The 22022-nt window shown below is 37.9% G+C and overlaps 1 protein-coding gene across 5 annotated transcripts in view; it reads left to right on the forward strand.

Moving 5' to 3' along the window:
• The first annotated feature begins 249 nt into the window (after positions 1–249).
• Positions 250–22022, forward strand: part of TRMT9B (tRNA methyltransferase 9B (putative)) — a 116670-nt gene continuing 94897 nt past the window's right edge. For 3 of the 5 annotated variants that reach the window (XM_072861867.1, XM_072861865.1, XM_072861868.1), the window contains exons 1-3: positions 250–403; positions 5029–5117; positions 5972–6022. The gene's annotated coding sequence lies outside the window, so the exon portion shown is untranslated. The remainder of the gene's footprint in view (positions 404–5028; positions 5118–5971; positions 6023–22022) is intronic. The other 2 variants (XM_072861866.1, XM_072861870.1) reach the window with 1 other exon arrangement.

Consider the following 22022-nt stretch of genomic DNA (forward strand, 5'->3'; position numbering starts at 1 on the left):
AGGGGCGGGGCAGGGGAGGGGGAGGGCGCAAGGATGGAAGGAGGTTACAAAACACCGCTCCATGCGCGCGCCGTAACGGGGCGGGGGCGGGGCTGGGGCTGGCGCCGGGGCCGGGCAGGCAGGGAGGGGGGCAGGGGGTGGGAAGGCCCGGCCGGCGGTTGGGGGGGCGTTCGCTCGGTGCCTCTCACAGCCCGCCCGCCGCTGCCGAGCCGGGCGCTGGGCGCAGCCCCCCCCCCCCCCCCGCCTCTCCCGCCCCGGGGCTGAGAGAGAGCGCGGTGCGGCGGGGAGGGAGCGCCTCAGCGGGGCCGGGGGGAGGAGGGTAGTTTGCCGGGGAAGAGGGACAGGCCTGCGGGCTTCGGGTTGGCTCCTGGGAGCGGCGGCGCTCTGAGGAGCGGCTGCTGTGGTGAGGGCGGCCGCGGGGCTCGGGCGTTAGCCGCGCTGTTGGGGCTGGGTGGCGGGTGGGAGGCGGAGGTAGCAGCAGCCGAGCGCGAAAGGGTAGAGCCGGCGGGCCGGGGAGAGCGGTGTCTAGCGGGGCTCCGAGCGCTCGGGGGGGACGGGGTCTGTAGCTGCCACGGCCCTGAGGGCTTCCCCTGGCGGGTGCCTGCCAAGCAGCCCGTGCGCGGCCGCCCTCCCGGCGGCTGATGCTCACACTGGTCCCCGGCCGCTTGGGCTGGCCTAGTTTCCTTCTGCGTTAGTTTTTTAATGCAGGACATGGTAACAGTTACAAGATTAAGAAAAAGGGCTTTGTCCTCAGGGTTTATGTATTTCTCCCTCTTTTCTTGAATGTTTCCATCACTTTGTGTAGCATGCCCGTAGGATGGGGTCCGATGATTTCATTATCTAGAGCTGTTGTGCATGTGCTATGCCATAACAGCCGGTTGGTGCAGTAAACTTTGTTTTCCACGAGTGTAAAATAGTATGTCGAGCGCTTTTGGGGAAGCACCTGATCTGCTTTACCTAAACTAAGTAGTAGTCACAGTGCATTTTCATGGGGAAATGTTTTGGGTTTCCAGATGTATGTCAACCCTTAAAGAAAGCTTAAAGTCTATTGCATAAGTGTAAATAAGTCTATTTACAGTTGCTAGGATGCTTTTTTTTTTTAAAGTTAGAAGTCTTGTCATAAATCCAGAAGTCTCAGATAAATATGACAGCTCCTCTAAAACCTTCCAGGCAAGACTTGCACATCAGGAAAATTAATTTATGGCCTTATGAAAGGAACAAAACTGTATTTGTCTTTAGCTGTATTTCATGTATGACAGGCTGCAGGATGATACTGAAGGTTGTTAAGAGGGCTATAGGCAAAGATGCTGAGTGGAAATAACCAGACACATCTGGATTTACATTGAGATGTTTTGTCTGAACTCATCCCGTCTAAGCTGCATCCTTTGCCTTTACGGTGTCTTTCAAGTTCCTAAAGTCAAAGAAAAAAGATGTTATGGTAATTGAAATATGGGGGAGAACAGGGGTATATTTTAAATGTGAAGAGATAGGAAAGACAGTCTCTTAGAGTAATTCATTGAAAAATGACATGAGTTAGGAAGTGACAGTCTAAGGAAAAATCAAAGTAAAAGAGATGTCTGTCGTGTGAACTTGAATGGTGTGGGATGAGGTAAAATGCTTTGAATTATGAATGGTTTGAATGGGTTATGGATTCTGTTTTAGACATGTCAACTGTGAGCTGACCCTTCACAAAGTATCAGGGAGACAAGCAGACAATTTGGACAGAAGTAAAACCCTGAAGGAAGTACTGTGGGCCATCATTAAAGAGAGCAGTAGTTTATTTTGCATTTCAGATTAGATTACATATGGAAATTGAGAAGAAAAATAAACCAGGACAAAGTTCAGGGGTTTGTGAAACTTCCTTAAAAAGCTGGAGTTACTATCCTAACTCTGCAGGAACAATTAAAAACAAGTAGAAATGAAAACCTGTTTCTTTCCGCCACTGCCATTTCTAATGAATCTTATAAAAGTTCATATGTTAGCATTCATACTGATGACTCAAGCGGTATTGTCAGCTACAATCAGCTATTTTTCATAATTCCCAACGTACAGGAACAAAATACATGAGCGGTCTTGGAGCAGAAGAGTTGAGGTTTTTCCCATCATCCTTCACTTCAAAACAATTTAAAACAGTGAAAGAAGGGAGTTGGGATAGAATGGATGCATAGATGGGATAGGGAGCCTGCCAGTTTACACTGCTTCCACCAGTTTTAGAAATCTATCTTTAGGTAGTGCTTTTCTTCAGAGCTTGCTCCCTCTGCTAGCAGTACTTACTGTCACTATAACCCCTTACTGTCTCCTAATGTTTGTGGTACATGCTGTTCCCTACATTCACAGTTGCCCCTATTTTCTTAGGTTTCTCATGGGAACTCAAGACTTCCATGCATCAAGGAAAAAATAATTGTCTAGGTTCAGATAGACAAAAGATTGATTTTTGCTTAAGTTTGTTTTGTGTGGTTGTAGAAAGATCTTGAAGCAGTTCATTGGATTAAAGATACAGACTTCAGATTTGTTCTTACGTACATGTCAGCTGTATGCTGCAAGAATAGAGGGAATTCTCTGGATTATTTGGGGAGAAATCTGGCTGTGTGTTTACCTTGTCCTTATTCTCTAGATGTTCATTTTTGATCACTGTTGGAAACAGTACTGGGCCTAGTTGGACCTTGGTATTACCCAGTGTGGTCATTCGTATGTCTTTAAGCTACAGTTGATTCTTCAGGCTTTGGTTTTGGTGCATTATTTCACCTTTGGCATATTTAACTAAACAAGAAAAAAACTCAATTTTCTAATCTTTCACTGTGTTACCATCAGGATGTGATAGTTATGTAAGAGAGGAAAAAAAAGACGTGCAACTTTTTACTAGATTAGATAAGACATAGCACCACCACCACTCCATTAAAATAGCACGCACACAGAAACTCTTTTTTTTTTTTTCCTCTTGTAGGGTCAGATAAGTGATACTTTAAAACAAAACTGTGCCATTGCACACTTCACATGGGCCATTCTAAGAAAGACTCCAGGGATTGTCCTTCCCCTTCCTACCATAGAGCAGTATTTTACAACTGCTTATGTAAGTCTTGGTTGTCCTTGTTCAGAAAGGTACCTACAAAGTACTATGCCTTCAGTACAGTGAGGTAGAAGTACATTCCTTGCTTATGTTTTTTAAGCTGCTGATTGAATGTTTCTATAAGCAATTCCTTGTACAAGTAGTGTGTACAACTAATTAAACATGAGATGACAATAAAATAGTTTTTTAAGTTGTATTCGACCCCACTTTAGGTAGATTATACACAATTATTCAGATTTAAGATCTTCAGAAATTGACAGCAGTATAAACAAAATGGAGCAAACCCAACCCAGGCTAAGGGAACAGGCAGTGAACTTAAAAATTAATACCTATGTACTGGAAATCTGGAGCTGAGCCCCATTTTTTACAGTCTCTCTTGGCATATATCCCAAGAAAAAGTAGTTAACCCAAAGAAGGTAGTTATATTCTAAGAGAAATGTGGTAATGGCTTTCTGGCTGTTTTCCCTCTATTTCTTTAAAGGTAGCTAGCTATCCAGCTGTTGTAAGTTTTTGCCAAGATATGTGTAGCAAAGGCAAAATAAAATGAAGAAAGATTAGATTAGGCCAATAAGAGTCATACTCTTCAAAAAAAAAAAAAGCATAATGTTCCTGAGAACTAATTGTTCTACTGGGAAACTATTACCACCTTTTCTTCTAGAAAAAAACAAACATAAAAACCAAAATGTCAAACCATGTTAAAAATAAGCAATTCTTGAATGGTGTAGCTTTTGAAGACCTTAGCCAGTGATGTTTGAGTCTCTTCAGCTGTGGCTAAGGACTAATGAATCCTCAGAACCACCTTGGTTTTGTTTTGTTTCAGTTTGTTCTTTGTTGCTTAGTAGACTTTTGGGGCTTTAGTGAGATAGTTCTGGCAGGCAGACTTTGAAATGGAAAAATGCTCAGCATCACTGCAGTAAAACGAATACTAACCTTTGTTTGTGCAACACAGCGTTGGGCAGAAGTTGGCTTTGAGTAAATCTTTTTAGGTATGAGAGTCTCCAGAGCTGCATTTGCAGCTTGGTCTCAAAAGTTAAAGTGAGCTGAACAGGTCTAGACTGCTACCAGTATCTCTGGCATTTCTGTACATGGCTGCAGTATGGCTTTTCCAAGGGATCTTAATTCCCTTTGAGGAAATTGGAGCTGTGGGTTCTCGGTACTTCTGAAATAAGGGCTTTAGTAAACTATTTAATTACACTTAGTAATTACGTATGCAGTAGTGAGTATAAAAAAAACCAACTACACATAGGATAAACAGGTAACTACATATTAGAAAGATAAGGATCTCATTAAAAATAAAAAAGGAGGCAAAACATAATAGGATCTAAAATACTTAACCAGGTAGAGTAAAGACAGAGTGAGTGAGTTTATTGGCTAGATCCAATAAAGGACTTAAGTACCTAAAGCAGGATTTAGGGAGAATTCAGGTGCCTAAGTCCAAAAATGTGATCTGAGAAATCTCACACAGCTGCTGCCTAACCCAGGAGATGCCTAAAATCAGAAGGCTCTTCCTTGATTTTAATTTATATCTCTAGAGTGCCTAGGATTTTACTTCTGTGCACATTCAGTGTGCAGTAGCACCTATTTCCCATTCGGCCATTTACAATCCTCAGCTTGTGTCCAAGGGCTCTATTTTGTCAGTATTCTCAGGCCACACCAAGCACACATTCATATTCAGAGCTGCTTAGTTTGCTGTAGCTGCTTGCTTTTAACACGAAGGATGGAGGGCTTGAATAACCTTTTATTTAACAACATATCTGTTAGATTACTGAGTTGGAAGATTCAGTTTGGTTCTGTCTGAGAGTGTTCAAACCCATCTCCTCCCTCTAAGTAGTCTATCTTAAAGAGTGACTGCATGAATTTAAATTGTCTTGGGAGTGTAAATTAGAGATGAGGATGTGTCACTCCCTGCTAAATGCCCTGTTCCTTGGGATAAATCTCACACATCGTTTCTATTCCTACAGACTACAGAATTCTTTGCTTCACAGTGGCACAACTTTAACTGGAATGGAGCAGAGTCGTCTTTGTTTTCAATAGCCCTGTCTCTTGCTGGGTAGGATCAGTTTTCTGCCATATGTTGACTTGAATCTTTTTTGTTTAATGGGGATACACAGCAACAATAGGTTGCTATCTGGGAGGCGTTTGTTTTCTCACTTCCTTCTGTTATCCTGGCTGAGATTTAACAGAATGCAGCAAGCCCTGCTCCATTTTTTTAACAGAATGGTAATTTGATCCGACAGTTAAGAGAGGACTCTAGGCTGTGAATCGTAAGCACACTGAGGTGTCTGTGTCTTGGCCCGAGTTAAGTTTCTAAGGAGTTGCAATAACACTGCTGCATTTCTTGCAGACTAGCATTAGACAACCATGATGCCTCAGGACAGTACCAAACTTCATCATACATGCTGTATAGCATATGCGGGTATTTCATGTGGGGTTCTAGATTCTTGGGAAAGGAAAAACAGAAAACTGAAAAACAGTTTGCAGTCACATAATTTCAAGTGTCCAGTTAACTCATTCCTTTGCTTGCACCAGGACTGAATGTATCACCTTCTAACATGCTACACAGTTGTCACACTTAATATTGGCATGTTTGGATATATATGAATATGTTTGTATGGATATTAATATCAACTGCCATTAATGAGTGGGGTTCAGTAAATCTGACAATTATACTTCGGAATTGTGGAGTGACTGGAGTCACTCATTTCCCTGTTTTCATGTTCTTTGTATTTTTTCTTTTCCCATATATGATATGTGGTTGTGCATTCCAAAAGATAGCTGAATGTTTCTACATGTGCAGGATAACAAACTTAATGTGGTCAAGAAGGTTTTATTTTAAATTTCTCCAGTTTAAAAAAAGTAATTTAGCTCCAGATATGACATGAGTCATATTTGTCTTTTCTTTAGGAAGAGAATCCTTGGACTGGTTGGACTCCTTCCTTCTGCCATTGTTGCCCGGTAGGAGAGTTCCATATAATCAAGAGATTTATAAAATAGCTAAATATTCAGTGGAATATTGCCTCCTATGTTGTAATTATTCAAATAGTAATGCACTGATAGTGTGAAATACTAAATTTTAAGAGATACAGAGCTCTGAATAATCAGTTATTTATTCTTGAAGTTAAAGCTCTTAGTGCAGGACTGTGACTGAATAATGAACAAAAAGCAGAATAATAGCTAAGGAAGTACTAAAAAGACTTTCATTAAAGAAGGATTTTTTAAAATAAAAATTACTCACTAAGAAAGTGTGCAAAAAGTAAGTCACCATTTTTTCAGTTTATCAGGATGTTTTCCTTCAGCTGAAAGTTGCTGGCTAACAGTTGTGTTGCGTATACTAAAATCTCTTTTCTGGGTGTTAATGGATTCACATTAAAGAAAAAGTACAAGCTGGTTATTTTTAAAAGACTGTATAGCAAAAGTAAAAGATAATGATTGGGATATGTGCTCTGTGTTACAATTTGATATTTAAAGAACAATTTATTTTGGTATCTGTTTATATATTCACTAATATTTTTTAATATGTTTCCTGATATATATATATTCTCTAATATATCCCTTGCTATCAAGTTGGATGTTTTGCCTCTGCTTATGATCATCCTCTGAGATAAATAATATTGAGATATATTTAGTTTTGAATATATTTTTTCAAATAGAATTCTCTTTTAATTTCTAATAATTATTGCTGCTCATTCTTATACAATTAAAAAAGGGGGGAAAAATAACAGTCATTACATCATATTTGCATTAAAAGTATGCCTGTATTGTAAAACCAAATCTTAAACCAAGGGAGAAGGAAGGAAAAAAGCTTATTATGGTTGGTATCTAGCTTCTTGAAAAAAGCATTTTCTGGGTAGTCAATAATAAATGTGGAATTAAATTCAGAGTTTCAGTCAATTAAAATACATTTTAAGAAATGCATATAGCAATAAGAAAATACTTCACAGCCTACTTACAGTGCTAAGTGAGGAAAAAATATTATTTGTTACTACTGTACTGGACTTCAGGCTGGAATGGGGTATAATGCTATTGACCATGATTGTAACCAGGCAGTGTACATTAGTGCTACTAGTACTAGATAAATCACTGAGCTTCCAGATAGTTAATAGTAAAGTTACCAGTCTTTAAAAATTCAAAAGGAGTTGATACAGTTACAAAATTTGAATTTACTACTTCTTCTTAGATAACTCTTTAGGATCAGAGAAGTGACTGCTCCTTGTCTTAGGTACTTCTCATTCACAAAGTTCCACAGAGTTTGCATGTATATCCAATTTTTTCCTTATCTAATGAGCATCCTTCCTTCAGAGGTTTTAGAGCGTTGGGCAACTATTTCCCATCAATGAGAACAGAAGATAAATGAATTTTCTTCAAAGACTATGAATAGTACTCTTTACTAAATGTAGTGTTATGTGAAGAAAATCTGAGCTGGACAAAAAGTGATTACTTAATCAAGGTGGCAGAAAACAATTATTTAATTAAATGGCCTAATTGGCAATAATTTACCTCTTAGCAACAAGATGAATGTTACAGTTTATTCTGACTATTCAATATCTCCTTTCTACTTTGGCTTGTACCTGTTTACTATTACTTATGTCCTATTTGCTTCTTAAACATTAATAGCATCACACAGCACATTGTGCACTAGAGGCTGGGATATCACAGCCACATCTTTTCAACTTTCCTACAAGCATAGTGCAGGAGATCTTTGCATAGTGCAGGACACCTTTATATCACTTTTGCCAAAGACAGCAGATGACAGAATTGAATTTAGAGACCATTAGTTTTTTCAACAGAGCACGGGATCATACAGGAGAGAAGTGAGCACTCTCAAATTCCTCATTTCAGCATGACTGTATAAAGAACATTCAGTCTTCCAGTCTTTCTCCTGCCTTTCTCCTTCACCATATTTCTACAGCAAGATAAATGAGTATCTGTTCTTTGGCTGTTGTCCACAAATGATCTATGTAGATACAAAAGAATACCTCATTTAATTTCATTTCCATTCCTGAAAAAACAGAATAAACCAATGGTTTTTTTTTTTCCTTCCAACATATATTTGACATAATTTGTCCATGCAGTGGTACAAAGTTTCAGTCATATGAATCTAGGCTGATCACATTTTCTCACAGGTGGCTCTGTAGTAAGTAGCCCATCCCAGATGGATTCTGTCTTACATGTTCTGTCCTTGTCAAACAATATATAAGCATTACATTTTACAAATCTTTTTTAATGATTTGTGTCCCTCAACTGATTGTCCAGGAAGGGTTTCACAAGAGCTGAAAGACTGATAAGCCCATGCATATGAGAGTATTTTTTAAATCACATAATATACTCTATTTATCTTCATATTTCTACCTCTAATAAAAAAAAAAAAATCACGGTGTTTTAAGTGAACAGCTTATGCTGCTGTTTTTCAGGGGTTTGTTGGCATCCTGGGTCTGTTTGCCGTTTGCATTTTGCTGGGCTGTTACTGGTAGGTCACCTTGAGAGCCCCACCCCACACCCAGTTCATACCTGTCCTTCACTGAAAAGCTGAAAACCTGACAAGCTGTTGTCATTGTTTTCCTTTGTGACACATTGCAGAGCATTCTTGTTACAAAGTACTCTGTTTGTGTCCTGGGGCTCTCAACTGTGGAGATTTGATGTGTGACTCACTGTGTCAAGTTTCATCACTCCTGTAATATTTCATCCTCCCACTTGGACTGCTTTAACACCCCAATTCCTGGCCATAAATCTAAGCCAAAAGTTAACTATGTAGTCTAGATGTAAATATTTATTATTAATTGTAGAAATAGAAAGTGCAACATGCTTTTCTTTACTATATTTAAACATTTACTTCAAAAAAAAAATTGCTCTGAGGTGCTTTTTTTGGTACCTGGATTACCTTGATAAAAATGGTGAGTGGAATACTCTGATGTTTACAGTACTAACACCTGGGGGTTACCAGACTGTCAGAATTCTTGAGTTCTGCAACATCATTAACAAAATTAACAGTCAGGCCAGTAACTGATTCCAAGCTTAAAAGCAGGTTATACTGATTGTAGGGCTGATTTGTGTCTTAGGCAGAGTAGCTAAGTAAGCTGTTATGATTAAGTAAACAATAATAGATCAGAATGAAAGGTTTCCAAATAAGCTAGATGCTGATAGATTACAGCATATCAGAGTCCACATGTCAAGAATGGTGAAATGTGAGCAAAGAAGGCAGCAGCCTGTGGTCTAACTTATCCAGATGGCTTTCTCATTGAAAAAGGCTTACATTGTAAGAGAAATATCGGGTATTTGAAGAGGGAAATTCGGGTAGAATAAATAATTATTGGGAAGGAGGTGGAAGCAAAAGGGAAGGTAGTTCATTTACATTTTCCAAAGACATACTGCAAATCTCTTTGATTATGTTTACACTAGTGGGACTGAGCTGTCCCTCTTCTTAGTGAAATCACCTCTTTCCCGATGGTGTAAAGCTGGCAAGTCACAGATGTGGCTACTTTCTGATGTCACCTAAAGCAAAATACAGGTTGTGTTCAGATTGTACCATAGCTCAGATTTCCCTGTGTCCACAGCGTTCTGAGAGCATGATATCTGGAAGGAATCTCTGATCCTTATCTGCCCCAAACAGAAGCATATGAATGATAACATGTGCCAGTACATCTGAAACAAGTCTTCAGTCTTGATACTGCTCCATTTTGAGATAATGCTTGCCTTTCTGTAGATCTCAATAGAAAGCCATAATGCTTTTATGAGTTCTTACTGCAAACAACAGTTTTTCCCCAGAATGACTGTTTTAAGAAATCCTGCTTTAAAATCATAATTTTTAAGGTGATTTACATAAGAAATAACAATGCCTATAGAATGATTCATCATTGTTTTTAAATAAGCATTTGTACAATGTCACTGTCTTAGACATTCCAGTCAGTTGATTTTTTTTTTTTTAATTTTGGTTTTCAGAATACTGGGTTTTACCTTAGATTCCACTATGGTTTCCACTGCATACCTCATTGCTGCAATTCTCATGTCATTATCCTATTAAAATATATACATGAATATATGCATGTACCTGTGAACAAATATTTACAATCTTTTTAAAAACAGTTTGCATTAGCTTCTGTAAGGTTTAGTGTTTTCTGAAACAAAACTTAAGTAGAGTTTTAAATGAAGAGAGTAATAAGTGCTATTAAATGTAAAAAAAAAAAAAAAAAAGAAATTACTACTTTTACAGGCAGAAGTACAAACAGGGACAAAAGTGATACGGTGTGCTTTTCTGCATTCCAAAAATTTCAGTAGTTTATCTTCCCTGCGACCAGCATACAGTGTGCTGTGCAGGTCCTGTCTTAGAAAGGTTTACCCCCTTTTGGTTATGTGAGCTATTACAGGCTTTTCTTGCAAGTAAACAGCTTGATGCATCATTTCTACTGTCAAACAGAAAGGATGTTCACATGAGAATTCCTTCCTCCACTTTTAGGTAAAGGGATGGACACGCAGGTGGTGGAATCACTGGTACCAAGTGGGAGCTGCCGATTGCAATGAGCTGGCTAGGTTTATCCTGTGGCCAAGGCGTATGTGCCACACAACACAGGCCTGAAGGCCAAAATGGGTGTGCAGCACAGGCCAGGTGGACCTCCTCAGGTTAACTGCTGTGTGGGTCACTAGTTCCTTGATGTACAATGGTCTTGTGGTCAGGATCACTGCTGCATGTTACAGGTTAAAGGAAAGAAAAGGATAACATGTATGAGCTTCCCTCCAAACAAATTAGCATTAGTTTCATTAGTAAGTATTAGCTGTGCATACCTGTATTTCTGTTTTAGCCCATATTACACACTGCCAGCACCACCCTATCAAAATGTACATACTGCTTAGAGAAGCCACTGCTGTTTCTCCTGCAGCAGAGACACTATCTTGTAGTTCCACTACTTGTCTCTTGGAGTTAGGAACAGGCCCTACGAAAAAAGTCTCTGAAGATGCTCAAGAGCAATTAAAAATTAATTGTAAAGCAAATTCATGATACTCATCAAAAATTCCATTCATGGAAGGTGTTAGGTAGTGCTGAATGAAATTAGGAAGTTTTTTTTCTAAAGCAGTGTCCAATTTTTCTTCTTTCATTCCAGATAGAACTAAAGTTAATTTTTTAATTTTTGCCCACTCAGTCAAGGTAGAGACAGATGGATACACAAACACGATCCCTAAAATTTGATTTATTTTTAAAATTTATTTATTAACAACTGACCTAACATGCTTTATTTCATGTAAATTCAACTCTAAGCATTTTCCATTTTAGGTCAGTACCACATGGGAATTTTAGAGGGGCTTGATGTGCCTGTTCTGCTGTACAAGCTGAATTCTCTGGCTGGAATGTACTTCTCACAATGTAGAAGAAAATTCACAGATCTCCAGGCAGATGTTGTTTTCCTGCAGGCTTGGCACTTAGAAGGAATGGAAGTTTGAATTCCTACTTAACGTGGTAAATGTGCTGAGTTGGAGATAAAGTCAGTGTTTAATAAACTAGTTGGGAACAATGTTTCAGATGAGATGGAGAAAACAAAATATCATAGTTTGATTTATGTTTAGTTTTCCCACTACAAAATTGGCAGTTAACTGCATTATTTGTCAAAAAATCTTTCAAGCAAGAAACTGAAGTCAGCTCCATTTGCACGAAACTAATGGTCTAAGATTTTAAACAATTTTCTAATTACTTTCCGTCATACATAATGCATCTCAGAAGCAATATATGTTTGGATGTAAAAGAACTGCACTTTCAGGAAAGTGAAGATAAAGACAAAAATAGAGATTGTTGCCAACCTTCCAAATAATTACTTAGTATGATAAGTTCAGTAGTGAAGTTTTAAAAACTGCTTTTTTTTTTATCGAGGGGATTCAGTTTTCGGTGGAACAGTGTAGTTATTGAAAAGAACAAAAAGAATAAACTATTTTTCAGTAACAGGGAACAACAGATTCATTTTTTAACTGTTTTCATTCCATTATACATAACTGTTTCAATTAGGCAGGAATTTTAATAAATAAGTGCAACTTCATATTTAATTCCTTTTGGTTTGTCATCAGAGTTTGAATTTCATGAGTACCACAGGACAGGTTCCATACTTGATCTACATAATGCCCACGGAAGGCAGCTGGGTCACCAAAGCTTCATTTATATTGGAGGCTGTGGATATGTCAGGCGTTAGGCGAGGATGTGGAATCCCTTATATTCACACAGAAAAGTATTCCTGCAGTTGTACTTGCTTTTAAGTGACTGACTTTTGTCCTTACATACTCCATCCTTGGGTGGCCTCCAGTTGTGTTGTGTCAGAGCAGAATAGGATGAAGTAGCAATAGGAGTCCCTGTGCACTGTTTTGTTCCTTCTGCTCTCTTACCTCAACCATTGTATCTGCACAAGTGCTAGAACAATGAAATGCCTGGTGTAGCCGCAAACTACCAGTTGGTTTTGCGCTAGAGAAATTTCCACTGAAGATTGTCTTCGGGCATAGGCAAAGAAAACAGATGCCAAGGGTATTAGGCTGCTGAGAGCAGTCACTGTCTTGTCCACCTGTGCCAGTGCTGCAGCAGTGTCTACAGCCTGGAGCCCCTTCCTCTTGCTGCTCTGCTGATGTTACGGGAGGAAAGTGTTGGAGAGCACAGAATGGGAGTTGCTGTGGAGTCATCAGTGGCTCTTCACAGCCGTTAATTTCATACTCTTCTCCTTTTCCTCCTACTTTATGGATCATGTAGCTACAGAAGTAAAACTTGTTTTCTAAGACTTTGCTCTGACTTTCTAGGCACAGCTAATTTCCTCACCCACCCTCCACCCCTTATGTATGACAAGCCCTTTCTGGTTTTTGGAACCTCAAACGGTATAGAAGTGTTATGAGATAGATCTGTTTTTTTAGGGAAAAACTGCTTGCAGGAGTAATAGTAGGAAGTGCTTATGTAGGAGTATGGTGGGAATTTTAATTTGCTTTGACATACTAGTGATTGACAGTGAAAGATGTTTTGAGTGATCTTTTGTACATCTGAAGTGGAGTTAGCTGGTGGTTTTGCAACAGTGGAGATTTCCAGATACTCCCCCAATATACATACAACTACAAGGTGACACCACTGCAACGAAGTTGCAGAACAAGAGGCAATGGACACAAACTGAAATACTTAAGAAAAATTTTTTTTTACTGTGAGGGTGGTCAAACTTTGGAACAGGTTGCCCAGAGAGCTTGTGGAGTCTTCATCCTTGGAAATATTAAAAACCTGAGTGGATATGGCCTGAATAACCTGCTCTAGTTCACCATCCTTTGAGCAGATGGTGGACCAAAGACCTCCAGCGGTCCCTTCCAGCCTGAACCTGGTGTAAGAAAAGCATGCAATAATCCTTTCTAAAGTGAAGTGGTAATTCCCTGGAGTATTGTTCTGGCTTCCCACAATTTGTGGTTCAGAGACTTCTTAATACATTCTGTTGTCACTTTAGCGACCTTTAGTTATTATTTAACTTCCATTGACTTCATGGGATTAGGGATTTGACCCATCACATATCTGACATAAAATATGAACTAAAGCAAAGTGAAGAGGTTAGTTAATACATTTAAACATTCTATAAACCCAAAACCTATCATAATAGGAAGTTCAAGTTACTTCTGCTTCCAACCATCAAGCAGCTATCTCTGGTCTGCTCTTTGTACAGTCTCGTAACTGCTGTGCACCAGCTATGTGCATTACTTGCTGGCATGGTGGTCTGTCTGTTTGGCAGGAAGGAAGAGCTGGAAAGCTTCATTATTCTGTAGAAATTCTTTTAAATGTGTAGAAACAGCCTGGGAGTGCACAGTTGAGGAATGGGCCCTTTTATATGACAAGCCACACTTTGTACTTTGCTGTACAAAGAAATCTCTTGATTTCTGATGCTTGAGAGTGGAAAATATTGTTTTCCTGTTTGATAAATGAAACTGTCTCCAAAGCAAGCATATAAGTAATAGAATAAACATATTTTCTCACTAAAGGGATAGTTTCAGGAAAATAGGATTAAAATTCTTGGAAAATAAGTGAGGCAGCTACAAGTGTCAGGTGATTATATGGCCTTATGTAAGTGCAGTGTTTGGTGTCTAGCCAAGTATTTATAAAACTTATAGGGCAACTTCTGTTCACATTTAGGCCAGCATAAAACTGAAAGCACTTAAAAAATCAGAGCGCAGTCTTTGCTCCTATGTTAGAGCTTTCTTTGAAAAGAAAAAAAGTCTGTATCAAATTTCTTTACTACAGGGAGTTCCTAAAGGGGATGATGTGGTTAAAACAGGGGTTTGCAAGAATTGAATTTTATTCCTGTCTTTCTTGTAGATCTCCTGTACTATATGGGGCAAGCTATCTTTGTGGCTCAATTTCTGTCTTAACCATAGCAAATGTATTGTGTTTGTGTATATCTGATATTCAAACAATATAGTGTGTGTGTGGGGGTGGTTGGTAGGTACAGTAGCTATTTGTTGTATAGCAGTGTATTAAAATAATTTTGTTATTGGTTTTGTTTCATGGAGAAAAACTCTAGTTGGAACTAACTGGGAGAAAATCTTTTTACATGTTTTTTTTTTTTTTTAAATTTTACTCCCATTTAGTCTAGTAGTGCAGGTGGTAATAAACTGCTTCTGAAGTGAACCCGTCTTAAATAAGTCATGTATTTGTATTGTTTGGTAGATTTTTTAAATGTGTAATAATCTTTCAAAGGCTGGTTTATTTCCAAGATAGCATCCAGAATGCAAATTGTGTTCCATAATGTTATTTTTCTTGCACATCCACTCTGTTATCTCATGCTTAGTTTTTGTGCAGTTTATATCACATTACTTTTTCACTTCGGGTTTGAAATATCATTAAACTTGGTGAGAGACCACGGTTTTATACCATTGAATAATTCTCTTTGACTCATGCAAACCTTCAGTTATTTAGAATCAGAAAAGCAAAATCTTACATTGGTAGAACATTGCTTGAAGTGCTGAAGATGACTGGCTAAATCTGGTGAGTACGAATTAGGTGGAATTTGTCAGTCTGTCAATCAGTCTTACAGATTTTCCGGATCACATACTGAACATACACAAAGCAAGAGAGTGGATATAGTGAGTTCAAGAATTGTCTTCGGAATGATCCTTCTTTCAAAAGAGATTTATGAACTGATGTTCAAACAAGCATAAAATGTTTCCAGATGACAACAGAAGGAAAGATATCACGGAGATCTCAGGAAAGGAAGTCAGAATAGGCAAGAATGTATTTGGAAATGTGTTAGCTTTTACTGAAAGTGCAAATTTGGACATCAGAGAAGTCCTGGAATGCCTGCCAGGCTATATTCTCTGTCCCCACTAGGCTTTTAGCACTGTAGTTGCCCACCAGGCAGCATCAGATGAATCATCATGAAAACCAAACAAGACAACTGAGAGAGAATACAGAATATGAACCCTTGCTGAGACAATCCAACTGCCATCTGTATGTTTTTCTGATGAATGGCATTATCATATCTTTTTGTGCCAAATGAGTAAACTATTTTTACCACACAAATACTGTCTACTCCAGCACATACTACATGCAAACTACCAGGCACAAATTTCAGGGTGATCTTTGCAATGTGAATTCACTCTGCCAGCTGGAAACCTATCCAACAAGTTCTGGTTAGAAAACTAATGGCAAAAGAAGTGTAGGCCTGTGATGAATGATTGGGTCATCAAAACCCCGCAGCTTTCCAGGAGCTTATAAAATGCAACTGCGTCCATCACTGTCAAATTAGTAAGTACATATTAGCAAGCAGTTGACTGAGTTAGAGAGATGTACAAGCTGAAAACGTATAACAAAGAAAAGAATGATGGCAAATAGGAGGATGGTATGCAAGAGCATTTCAGTGAAGAACTGGAAGAGAATAAAGAGAAGAATTAATGTTGAGGTATTCTCTAGTGCTTTACAGGAACCTTATAGTACATCTAACCTGGTTTCAGTAAGGAAAATAATATTATTGGTTTACAGTCTATTTAATTAATATGAATATGTATTCCATACTTGTAGTAAGAACTCTTTTTAATCCATACCTAGTCTTTATAAAACAAACATATTTTTTCATAATGAAATAGTTATCATAGCTAAACTATCCCTCAAAGAAGGTTTCCATATTAGCAAAGCCTAGAGATCTGTATTCTCAAAAAGCATTCACTAGCTCAGATGTAGCAACTTTTAAGATCTTAAATTTTGGCTCATTGAGTGGTGTTTCTTTGCGCAGTCTGTCTTCCCATATAATAAAGCCTACTCACAGATTTCCGAAAGCCTCTGTGCAAATCCACAATTTCTGGCAGCTCATGTTTATGCCATGATATTGTGGTTTCAGTGGAATAATGTTAGTAATAGATCAACGGCTGCCTGACTAAAGCTCTGTGGAAAGAGAAAAGTCATAGAAAAACTTCAACTTTTCATATCAGTTAGAGGAAACTAATTTACAGCAACAGAATATAAGTACAGTCAGAGTTCACATTATGAGTATATACGGGAAGAAATGTGACATGGTTGACAGGTGTCCTTCCTGGTCTTGGTGCTGTTTGGTGTTTCTTGTTGTTCTGTCTTACACAGCACTGTTTAGTACTAAATGCTTTCAAAACCAGAGGGTATCAATTGGTGTTAGCACATTCCCTCTTCATAACACTGGTAAGTGCAGCATTGAAAAATGCTGCCATTACAGAGCAATGAAAGTAAGATTTACCATGAAGAATACCTCCATTATACAGCTTTCAGCAGTAGTGCAAAAGGACTTTCTGGAATTGTGTTGGTATGACCTCAGTCTTTGAAGACATAGCTAGGATTTTCGTTATGCTTGTAACAGTACATACTGCAAACTGTTGAGAAAGTTACACTTCTTTTCATTATTCCTTTGTTTAAGATGTGTATTTATCTTGCATTCTGTATGTACCTTTCATCTCAAGATATATTTAGTAAATCATTTATGAAGCACCCAAGGTTTTTTGTCCCCACTTTTGGGTGGAACAAACTGCTGTATGTCAGCAACATGACTTGTCGGGACAAGAAGTAAAGCGCAATGTCTACTTGATATTGCAGTGCAAAGATTTGAGAGGCAAAACATACACCTTTACTTGAAATTCGCCTCTTAACATTGGAATGGACATCTCTGCTCTCCCAAAAACTCACTGAAACTTACAAAAGATGTTAGGACAAGAATCTCAGTCTTATCTGAAGAATGCCGCTTTCTGAAATACTATTTTAGTAGAAATATCACTCTCTGACACTGATTGAGTAGAGGATCAGAGATTACCTAATGAATTACTGATGTCACTTCCTGCTGCACCTTGGATTCACATGCCAGGTCCTTTAGTTGGGTATATGACTGACTGTTTAACTCTGGGAAAAATAAATAAGAAAACAAGAAGATTACAAGATGTAAATTTAAAATGTATGAAAAGTTTGAACAAATTGAAATGTAATCAAATTTGGAGTATTTCACCTTTATAACAAATAAAGCTAACACAAATAATTTTTTCATATCTGAGACTCATAATAGTGATTTGTGTCTGCGGGGGAGAGACTTTTTTAAAACGTTTCCTGATATTATCTGCCAAACTCTGTTAAATGATTTACTGAGTGCTTTCAGGGCTCAGTTATTGTACAGTTCTTCAGTGTTAATATATCACTCTTTCATCTGGAAAGGAATTACCAAGAAAATTATTTCTCATGATATTTTCTTGGAAGCAGTAATCATTTTTTTGTGTCTCATGACGTTTGAATTCCATGATGATTTTTTAAATGTGTTTAATTTTTTGAAGATCTTTAATAATTTCCACATAATTTCTTTCTTTGTCTTTCACAAGAACCTCTAATATTACCAGTAGCAGTACTGTTTCTCTGTGCCATTCTTTGCCCTATTAATTACCTCATTGGCTCTCCCTTGCCATGGGGGAATTACATTTTTCTTTCAAATTGTCCAATTTTTAAAAATAAGTAAGATAAACTGGGATCAATTTGTTCCAACCTTTATTTATCCTTTCAAACCTGAACAAATAATTGCGTGCCCTAAACTTGTCTTTTTTCCCAACTACATCAGGTGGCCTTGTAGAAGATAATACTTGTCCCACAAAACTGACCTTACTTTCCTGTCAAGTGATCTGCATTCACCAAGTATGGTTATGGCTACGGTATGACTAAAATATGGCTGAAGGAGGAATGTGTCTAAAAGAACTAGTGATTACGTAACAATTGATTCCAATTTTTCATTAAACCTGGGAGATGAGTGGGAGCTCACATCCAGTAACTCTCTGCTATACAATCACAGAAGACAGAAAGGTTTTCTTCGGGCCCTGCAGTCCCGCTCTCTGCCATGCAAGGCTGTGCTCTACATTGAGTTGGAGTTCAGCTTTTGAGCTTTAAATGTCCCAGGATGAGAGTTGCAATCAGTTTCCTTGAGAAACTGTCCTTTAGCAGAAGTCCAAACATGTAAGAAACTTTTTCCTGTTCTTCAGACTAAGAATTATCTGCCTTATTTTTATTGAATTCTAGTTATTTTCCTGCCTACAATTTTAAACATTACGTCTGCGAACACATATGACCCTGCTAGTTGTTGCTTAACAAGTTGCCTTCTGACAGCGTATTTGATGTCCAAAAAAGTCAAAGGAAAAAGCATATTTCATTAGTTATTCTGTTTTTGCAAGTCATTTTCTGAAATAATTTCTGGTGAAAAATTTTTCAGAATAAAAACTTTGTAAGGCATAAAAGGCAGCAATAAGAATTCATATTTTTAGTTTGTTGTAGCTTCTCCAAAGTGTCTACTGTGTTGTTGACTCAGAGTAGCTTTCAGAGTAGGAGAACTGGGTCTCAGCCATCATATTCACATAAGAAAATTAAAAAAAAAAAAGCAATTTGTTGCTCTTCAGTCCTCTGACTGCCTAGATTATGCTCATGATAACCTTTGTAACCTTTGATTAAAAAGTGCTACACAGAAGAAAGTCTACCCATTAACGAAGCTTAGTTTACTTGTGCTGGAAATTAAAAACGTGACTGACTACTTTTCAAACCAGAATAGTGAATTGTGTTACAGCACTGAGAAGGTTGATACACACAAGTAAACCAAAGCAGAACAAATACATAAATAAGAAATCTTGAAACTCAGATTAAGTTATGATACATGGTAGCTTTGTTAATTCATCAAAAAAGAATGTTATTATTTTTTAACTTAGTGAGCACATGAGTCTGTTTATCACATGCCTCTATAAATAAGTGTGTTTGTAAATGTTTTCTCTTTGTTGAAAACACTTTTTCTCCCTTCAGGGCATGCTACACCATTAAATTAAAGTATGAATTTCCTTGCTTATTACAGAAGACACATAGAACACTGTGGCAGGCATAGCACTGGCATAACTTTTTAATATCAATTTTAAGAACTATTTACAGATTATTTTAGTGGTATGGCACTGATATATTTTATCTGGCAACTTTTTCATATAAATTTTAAGAACCATTTACATATTATTTCAGTAGTTCACTGATGCTATGTCTGGTTAATCAAAAATGATCGGCTAATTTCATTGATAGCGGTATCTCTGTTAATACAATAAATACCATGAACTTCACTGACAGTTAAAAGAATTCTAGATTACAATATACTCTGATACACTCCCATTTATTTTATATTTCAACCTGAGAGAATTCATTATTCCTGTCTTTTACAGTGAAATACTGAGATCACTTGGAAACTTAACAATTAGTAAAGAATAATAATAGCTTTCATTTGCATGCCCTGTTTAAATGTGGTACCTGCTGACTTCTCAGCAGTGAAATTTTGCCTTTTTTTTAAGTTAAAATATTCAAATCTGGGTCTGCTGATTAAGCTCATACCTAGAAAGTTAAACATCACAACCTAGCTTTGCAGTCAAGGTTGGCCTGTACTGATGCTTGCAAATTTAAGCAGTTGTCACACTCTTTAAATACAGCTATCTTGCCTGGGCATAAGAAACATTCAGCACAGTTGCATACACTGTAAATTACTTTGGGTTCTTTCTAAAGAAAAGTTCCTTGCATAGTTTCTAAGACACATGCTTCCCTCATTAGAACAATGTAGGGAAATTATGTGCAAAACCACAAGAGGTGATAAAGAGCTGTGGAATTAGCTTTGTATTTTGTGATAATGTCTGTGAAATCCTTCCTCGGGTGACAGAGAGTGGACATGATGTAAAAACACATTGTAAAAGAAGCCGAGGCTGTACAGAACTTTAAGTCCTGACAGGGCAGCGTTCTAGTACTCCATTGTATAGTGGCCAAGGATGTAGATGCCTTTTGCAAAGAAATAACCCAAGGTAGTGCTATGTCATCATGTAACGTTCAGTTCCAGTAGATGGCCTTAGTTTGAATCAGTCACTACCAGAAGAAAAGGAAGAAATGTTGGGTATGTGTTTAGTTGTGATAAGGTATTCGTGTTCATGCAACACTAACATCCATCAGACACTGAAGGAATGGAATGCAGTGGTTCTGCTGTGGGGATATGTTTATGTTGGATTAGCCTGTGCTAATGCTGAGTGTGATTTTCACCTTTTTAATCATGCCACTATAGTATCTCTTGTAGGTGAGCCACATTACAACCTTACTGCTGTGGGCTGTGACTTGAGCACTTTTCACATGTGGAAATGGTTTGCTTTCTGTATCTATAGTAACTAACTGCTGACATTTTCACTAAGTGCTGTGCATAGGCTGAGGGTGTATGACTGTTATTATTATCTGCTTTATAACTTATGCCAGAAGGCAATGTAGTATGTAGTACCTAAATTAGCTTGAAATAAAACAGTTCATGATTTGAAGTGCTCCAGCTGTGGCAGCAAAGATGCTCATGAAGTTTAATTGACCCTGCCAGAAATAACCTTTAGTATGTATAGAGAGATCCTTGGGCATTATAATTTAACTTTCTTGATCTGAGTACAGATAAACTACAGTGGCTGTGTGGGCTATAATGCCCCCAGCTCCTATCAATCCCTGCATGGTGGACATGCCTTTTAGTTGGTCATACAGTAATGGGCAGGTGAATTTGTGTTTTCTTCAAAACATTGCTTCTAATTAAATGTCTCATCTTCTCACTGGTGTCTAGCTCTGCTGAACTGTTTCTATTCAACTCAAACATTCTTTTGCATATTACATATATAGCACTAAGTGTAGTGGCAGTTACATATGGTGAAGAATTACTCAATGACAGCGTCTTTTCTTACCTATGTGTGGAAGGCCAGAGGTTTTATGATTGTGAAATTCTATGTTGAACAGAGATTTTTAATGATGAACCTAAAGAAATTAGTTTGAAAGCAAAGCTAAGGGTAAAGAAATAATCGGAAAGCAAAATCGTGACATCATATTTCCAAATAGAGTATTTTAAAACTTTTTGAGCTGCCACTGTCTGGCTTGTGCCGCTATGCCCCTTCCCTAGCACCCATCCATGTGGGCTTAGGGGCTGTTGATTTCCTCCTTGTGCTTTTTTACTACCATCTCCTTTGGGTTGCAGGGGTAAAACATGAATGGACTTGGGAGTAAAAACCATAAGAGAATTAGTGATACTGCAATCAATATTACTTTGTTGATATCTTTGCACCTTTTTGAGCGAAAGTAATTATGAAGAAAATCTGTCTCACTCCATGTTTCTTGTCACCTTCTCTCTGTCACCATTTTACAACATGTATTTTGCCATTATAGCCTATGTAGCCATTATACCTAGTAGGTAACATGTTATAGAGCATGGACTAGCATGTTGCAGAGCGCTCATTGCATATGTTAAGTTCCATACTGTTTATTCTAGCATGTGTTGTATATGTAGAGAACTGTCATGACCTAAAATATTTTGTTGCCTTAAAAGCAGACAATATAAGATGACTTCTTGTATATTGTGAATCTGAAGTCAAAGTAGAATTCATGTTACATCACTTTCTAAATGCTGTGGTTTTAAAACTGTGGTTGACAGCTTGTTCTGATATTGGCATTCCATAATAAAGT

The sequence above is a fragment of the Ciconia boyciana genome, chromosome 5 (genome assembly GCF_034638445.1).
Source record: "Ciconia boyciana chromosome 5, ASM3463844v1, whole genome shotgun sequence".
Taxonomy (NCBI): Eukaryota; Metazoa; Chordata; class Aves; order Ciconiiformes; family Ciconiidae; genus Ciconia; species Ciconia boyciana.